Here is a 7,572-nt window from a genome sequence, read left to right as displayed (position 1 = left end):
GTCTCGAGAAGTATATCCCAGGATATACACGTGTGGCATGCACACATACCCAATAAATATATATTTTTTTAAGATTTATTTATTTCATTTATATGAGTACACCGTAGCTGTCTTCAGACACACCAGAAGAGGGCATCAGATCTCATTACAGCTGGTTGTGAGACACCATGTGGTTGCTGGGAATTGAACCCAGGACCTCTGGAAGAGAAAGCACCCAATGTTCTTAACCACTGAGCAATCTCTCCAGACCACCCCCCTCAATATTTTTAATGTAATTTACTTAAAAAAAAAAAAAAAACTGTGGGGACTGGAGATATGGCTCGGTAGTTAAGAGCTCATATTCGATGGGCAGTGGTGGCACATGTTTTTAATCCCAGCACTTGGGAGGCAGAGACAGGCGGATTTCTGAGTTTGAGGCCAGCCTGGTCTACAAAGTGAGTTCCAGGACAGCCAGGGCTATTTAGAGAAGCCCTGTCTCGAAAACAAAAACAAAAAAAAAGAGCTCATACTCTTCGTGTGGAAGACCTGAGTTCAGTTGCCAGCTCCTATGCCCCGTTGCTCAGCTTCAGAGAATCTGCTGCCCACTGCCCACTTTCTGTCTGGGAGTTGAGTACAGGAGACCTGCACTTTGATGGACAACGTTTTCCCACTTTGGTTCAATTTGAAATAGGATATCAAGGCATTGGAGATTAGAGCGAATGGAAAGAAAGCTATCAGCTTCTGACCCCCAGAACAATAAGAGTTACAAGGCCAGAGATCATTAGCCTTTGACCTCCATCTTATGCTGTGTCCCACCTCAGTACCTGACCCTACCAGGGCTGGCCCCCCTACACCTCTCCGTGATCTCTGCATCAGTTCCTACCTCCAGGTTCCTGCCCTGCCTGAGTTCCTGTAGTTCCTGTCCTAACTTCCTTCAATGATGAACAGCCATAGGGAAGTGTAAGCCAAATAAACTCTTTTCTCCCTAACTTACTTTTTTGGCCATAGTGCTTCATCACAGCAATAGAAACCCTAAAGTCAGTATATCTGTGCACCCTTTACATACCTGGTACCTGTGGAGGCCAGAAAATGATATCAGATCCCATTGAACTGGAGTTGCAATGGGATTGTGAGCTGCTATTTGGGTTCTGGGAATCAAACCCGGGTACTCTGGAAGAGCAGCCATAGTTGTTAAAGGATGAATCCTCTCTCCTGTCCCAGTGGCGGGCATTGTTCTTGCTTTGGCAGATTAATGATAATAATAACATTTTTCTGCCCATTTATTATGTGCTAAGCATAATGCTCAACCATTCAATTATTTATTGTTTAATATAACTGGTGGGGTTGTTTGTTATAGTTGAATTTTTGTTTTTAATATTTTTATTATTTCAGAGTTCCATGCAATGTACTTTGATCACATTCAGAACCTCCAATTCCTCTCCTCAATTCCTCCTAGATCTACCTTTGTACACCCCAACTTCATGTCTTTTGTTTTGTTTTGTTTTTTCTTTGTTTTGTTTTGTTTTTTGGTTTTTGGTTTTTGGAGACAGGGTTTCTCTGTGTAGCCCTGGCTGTCCTGGAACTCACTCTGTAGACCAGGCTGGCCTCGAACTCAGAGATCCGCCTGCCTCTGCCTCCCAAGTGCTGGGATTAAAGGCATGCGCCACCACACCCGGCATGTCCAGTTCTTTTGTTGTGGTTTTGGTTTGGGTTTTTTGAGACAGAATCTCTTTCTAGCTCTAGCTGTCTTGGAACTGACTCTGTAAACCAGGCTGTTCTTGAACTCACATAGATCTATCTGCCTTTGCCTCCCGAGTGCTGGAATTAAAGCCACCACTATCCAACTTTGTTTTTGTTTTTTAATAAGCCATTAACGTCTGTTCATGCTGTTCATATATTTCTGGATATAGGATCCTCTTTTGGAGCATAGTGTTGCTTTTTTGAGACAAAGTTTCACTCTAGCTGAGACAGGCTCAAACTTCCCATAATCCTCCTACCTCAGTTTCCTGAGTGCCCGGGTTACAGGTGTGAGCCAACAATTGACACATTTTTCTAAGAATCTCATAGAGTTTGATGATGATGACAGTCTATTATTATTTTGTTGTTGTTGTTGTTATGATTTGGCCAGACTGTCCTGCACCTCTTCTAATTCTATTTGAAAGGCTAAAACAGGAAGATCACTTGAATCCAGGAGTTTAAGAGTAGTCTGAGTCGGGGCAGTGGTGGCGCACGACTTTAATCCCAGCACTTGGGAGGCAAAGGCAGGCAGATTTCTGAGTTCGAGGCCAGCCTGGTCTACAGAGTGAGTTCCAGGACAGCCAGGACTACACAGAGAAACCCTGTCTTGAAAAAAAAAAAAAAAGAGAGAGAGAGTAGTCTGGACAATAGAGTAGGACCCTCCTTCTTGAGCAAAAGAGAGACGGGTAGTTTTCGATATAGCTTAACTTAACTTGGTAATATGCTCGCCCACCATTCACAGAGCCCTGTGTTTTAGCCTCATGGAACCAGATACCTCTAATCTTAGCACACTGGACGTGGATACGAGAGGGTCAGAAGTTCAAGTTAGTCCTCAGACACACACTGAATATGAGGCCAGCCTGAAGCACATGAGATCTTGCCTCAAAGGAAAAAATAATACAAGGCTGGACATGGTGCCCATATCTTTAATCTCAGCACTTGGGAGGCAGAGGCAGAAAGATCAGGTACTGAAGGCCGGCTTTAGCTATGTAACAAGTTTCACACCAGTCTGGGCTAACTGAAACCCTTTAGAACAGTGGACCTCAGCTTTCCTAATGCTTGCTGGGATTACAGGTACGTGTCATCAACCTCTGGCAAGGAGGATTTCTCTTTTAAATGCTAAAAAATCATTCTCAAGGTAAAAAGAAAAAAAAGAAAAGAAAAGAAAAGAATAAAAGAAAAAACCCAACAACCAAAAAGGAAAGTACTTTTTTTTTAAAGTTTGAAGTAGATGATTATTACATCCATTTTTCAGATGAGAAATAGAACCCAGAGAAGCTGTTAGTTGGCAGCATACATCTGAGGTCTGAAGACCTTGTCCTAAAACCATTTTCTTGACCAGACCATAGCCCTCTAATCCCTGCTGCCTGCGAAGCCGAAGAAGAAGAATAAGGAGTTAAGACTGTCTGAAAAACTTTGTGAGCATTCCCCTGCCCTGCTTTTATGTTTGTTTCTTTGTTTGAGACACAGAGTCTCTAGCAGCATAGGATGACCTTGACTTTGCTGTATGATAGAGACTGCATTTGAACTTCTGATCCTCTTGCCGGAGCTTCCTGAGTGAGATGATAGCCATCTGCCAACCACACACCACAGCATACTTCCCTCATTTTTTTTTTTAAATTACTGTCTGCTGGGTGCACACCTTTAACTCTAGCACTTAGGAGGCAGACATGGATGGATCTCTGTGAGTTCGAGACCAGCCTGGTTTACATATTGAGTTCCCAGACAGCCAGAGCCATAAAATAGGATCTTGTCAAGACAGGAAGAAAGAAAGAAAGAAAGAAAGAAAGAAAGAAAGAAAGAAAGAAAGAAAGAAAGAAAGAAAGAAAGAGAGAGAGAGAGAGAGAGAGAGAGAGAGGGAGGGAGGGAGGGAGGGAGGGAGGGAGGGAGGGAGGGAGGGAGGAAGGAAGGAAGGAAGGAAGAAAGAAAGAAAGAGAACAAAGAAACAGAAAAAAAGAAAGGGGGCACAGCAGAGTGGCTCAGTGAGTAAAGGTGCTTATGGCACAAGCCTTGTTACCTGAGTTTACCTCCAGAACTCACAGAAAGAAGAGAAATGACTCCAAAAGTTTGCTCTCTCTCTCTCTCTCTCTCTCCCTTTCTCTCTCTCTCCCTCTCTCTCTCTCTCTCTCTCTCTCTCACACACACACACACACACACACACACACACCCCTCCATGGAGAAAATGTCTCACTTTCTAGCACAGACTGTCCTGGAACTTGCTATGTAAACCAGATTAGCCTTGAACTCACAGAGATCCACCTGCCTCTGCCTCTGCCTCCTGAGTGTTGAGATTAAAGATGTATACCACCATGTCTGGTCACAAGAATAATTTTTAGATTTTGGGGTTTTTTTTGTTTTATCTTTTCAAGACAGGGTTTCTCTGTGTAGCCCTAGCTGTCCTGGAATTCACTCTGTAGACAAGGCTGGCCTCGAACTCAGAATCTGCCTGCCTCTGCCTTCCAAGTGCTGGGATTAAAGGCATGTGCCACCACCGCCCAGTTTAGATTTTGGTGGTGGGGGGGGTTGTTTGGTTTTTTTTTTTTTTTTCTTTTTTGGTTTTTTCCAGGCAGGGTTTCTCTGTATAGCTCTGGCTGTCCTGGAACTCACTCTGTAGACTAGGCTGGCCTCGAACTCAGAAATCCGCCTGCCTCTGCCTCCTGAGTGCTGAGATTAAAGGTGTGTGCCATCACCGTCCAGCTCCCATTCACATATTTTTATGTATGTTATCTCATTTAGTCCTCAGTCTCCCTGCTTTTAGGTCAGCATACTATGTAGTTCAAATGTTGGGATTATAGGCATGAGCTGCCATGGTTGGTTTATCCACATTAAAAAAACAAAATCTGCCAGGCGTGGTGGCGCATGTCTTTAATCTCAGCACGTGTGTGTGTGTGTGTGTGTGTGTGTGTGTGTGTGTGTGTATGAGAATGGTTAAATGCTATACTATAGTTATTTATTGCAAATAATTGAACACTCTTAAGAAAAAATATACTGGGTGTGGTGGCACAAGTCTGTGATCCCAGCTCTCCCAGGAAGTGGAGGCAGGAGAATCAGGAGTTCAAGGTCAGTCATCCTGTGATACATAGTGAGTTTGAGGCCAGCCTGGGCTACATGAGATGCTGTTTCAAAAAGTGTGTGCTTTTTTTCTTTTCTTTTTGAGATTGTAATATATTACATCATTTCCCTTTCCCTTTCCTGTCTTCAAACTATTCTATATACAACCCCCCCCCCAGTTCCCTTTAATTTTTTTTTTGAGACAGGGTTTCTCTGTGTAGCCCTGGCTGTCCTAGAACTCACTCTGTAGACCAGGGTGGCCTCAAACTCAGAAATCTGCCTGCCTCTGCCTGCCAAGTGCTGAGATTAAAGGCATGTGCCACCACCGCTCAGCGAATATGAGCTCTTAACTACTGAGCCATATCTCCAGTCCCCACACTGTGCGCCACCACTGCCCAGCCCCTTTAAAAATTTTAGCATCTTTTTTATTAACTGTTATTATATGCATATATGTTTCTAATATAACCTGCTCAATCTATATAATGTTACTTGTATGCATGTTTTCAGGGTTATTGACCATTTGGTATTAGACAACCAGGTGGAGTGCTCTTCCATGGGGAAAACTATTTCTCCTGATTCCAGCATTTCTTAGTTGCTGTAGTTCATTGTGTAGGGACACCAAAATGTTTAAAATACATTTTTACAGGACGGGAGAGATGGATCCGCAGGTAAGAGCACTCACTGCTTGTACAAAGAACTTGGGTTCACTTTCTTTCTTTCTTTCTTTCTTTCTTTCTTTCTTTCTTTCTTTCTTTTTTTTTAAAGATTTATTTATTGGTTATATGTAAGTACACTTTGTAGACCAGGCTGGCCTCCAACTCAGAAATCCACCTGCCTTTGCCTCCCGAGTGCTGGGATTAAAGGCGTGCACCACCACGCCCGGCTTCTTTTATTTTCTAAAAGATTTACTTATTATTATATCTAAGTACACTGTAGCTGTCTTCAGACACTCCAGAAGAGGGAGTCAGATCTCATTACGGATGGTTGTGAGCCACCAGGTGTTGCTGGGATTTGAACTCCAGACCTTTGGAAGAGCAGTCGGGTGCTGTTACCCACTGAGCCATCTCACCAGCCCTTGGGTTCACTTTCTAGCACCTACATGCTACATACATACACTACATGCTACACATACAAGCATGTAAAATAAAACAAATAGTTTTTAAATAGTTTTGGATTTAGGAGAGATGGTTCAACAGTTAAGAGTACTTGTTCTTTCAGAGAATCTGGGTTCTATTCCCAGATGGTTCACAACTGTCTGTGACTACAATTCCAGGATACACATGACACCCAGACATACATGAGAACAAAACAATCATACATGTATAATAAACAAATAAGCAAATCTAATATAAACATTTAGTGATTATTTTAAAGAGTTCAGTTCAGTAGTTGTTGATATTTGTGGTGTTGTGTAACCATTACTATCTATTTCCAAAATGCTTTCATCATTCCCAAAGAAAATCAGTTATTCCCTCCAATAAGCATCCCCAGCCATCAAACTGCTTCCTCTATAAATGTAAAGAAAATAAACAGGGCTGGAGAGATGACTCAGCAGTTAAGAGCACTGACTGCTCTTCTGAAGGTCCTGAGTTCAAATCCCAGCAACCACATGGTGGCTCACAACCATCTCTAATGAGATCTGACCCTCTTCTGGTGTGTCTGAAGACAGCTACAGTGTACTTAGATATAATAATAAATAAAACTTTAAGAAAATAAAAGAAGCTGGGCGTGGTGGTGCACGCCTTTAATCCCAGCACTCGGGAGGCAAAGGCAGGTGGATTTCTGAGTTGGAGACCAGCCTGGTCTACAAAGTGAGTTCCAGGACAGCCAAGGCTATACAGAGAAACCCTGTCTCGAAAAACCAAAAAAAAGAAAAAAAAAAGAAAAAGAAAGAAAGAAAGAAAAGAAAAGAAACAAAACGTCTTTTACACTGTGTGTGTGTGTGTGTGTGTGTGTGTGTGTGTGTGAATATACATGCATGCGACAGAGCAAATGTATGAAGTGTATATGGTAAGAGTCGGTTCTCTTCAGCACATGGGCCCCAAGGATCAAACTACGATATCAAACTTGGTGGCAAGCACCTTTAACCCACTGAGCCATCTCACCAATCTGGCCCTCCCACACCATCCTCTGATTTCTAGACAGGGTATCTAGCCCAGGCTGGCCTTAAACTGTGTACTAGTTTGCTTTCCATTGCTGTGATCAAACATCTATCAAATGTAACCTGAGGAGGAAAGGGTTTATTTGGGTTACATGTCTGAGCTCACAGACCATTGAGAGATACTAAGACAAAAACTCAAGGGAGGAATCTAGAAGTAGGATCTGAAACAGAGACCATGGAGGTCTGTTACTTACTGGTTTGCTCAGCCTGGTCTTTATACAACCCAGAACCACTTGCCCTATGGTAGTATCCATAATGGGTTGTGTCCTTGCACATCAATTATTAAGTAGAAAATGTTCTACAGGGATTGGAGAGATGGCTCATTGATTAAGAGCACTTACTACTCTGTTATTGTAGTTATTGTTTTTTTTTTAGAGACAGGGTTCTCTGGAACTCACTTTGTACATCAGGCTGGCTTGGAACTGAGAAACCACCTGCCTCTACCTCCTGAGGGCTGAGATTAAAGACATATATGCCACCACACCCTGCTGAGCACTCACTACTCTTGCAAAGGACCCAGTTTCAGTTTTTTTCATCAGCCGGTAGACATGTGTGTTATTACACTTTTAATGTTTGTGAATAGTACCACTATGAACATTCATGTCACAAATATTTGCTTGTGCCCAAGGAAAAACAGTATGATG

Source organism: Mus musculus, chromosome 15, assembly GCF_000001635.26.
Source record: "Mus musculus strain C57BL/6J chromosome 15, GRCm38.p6 C57BL/6J".
Classification (NCBI taxonomy): Eukaryota; Metazoa; Chordata; class Mammalia; order Rodentia; family Muridae; genus Mus; species Mus musculus.
Note: the sequence above shows the minus strand (reverse complement) of the source record.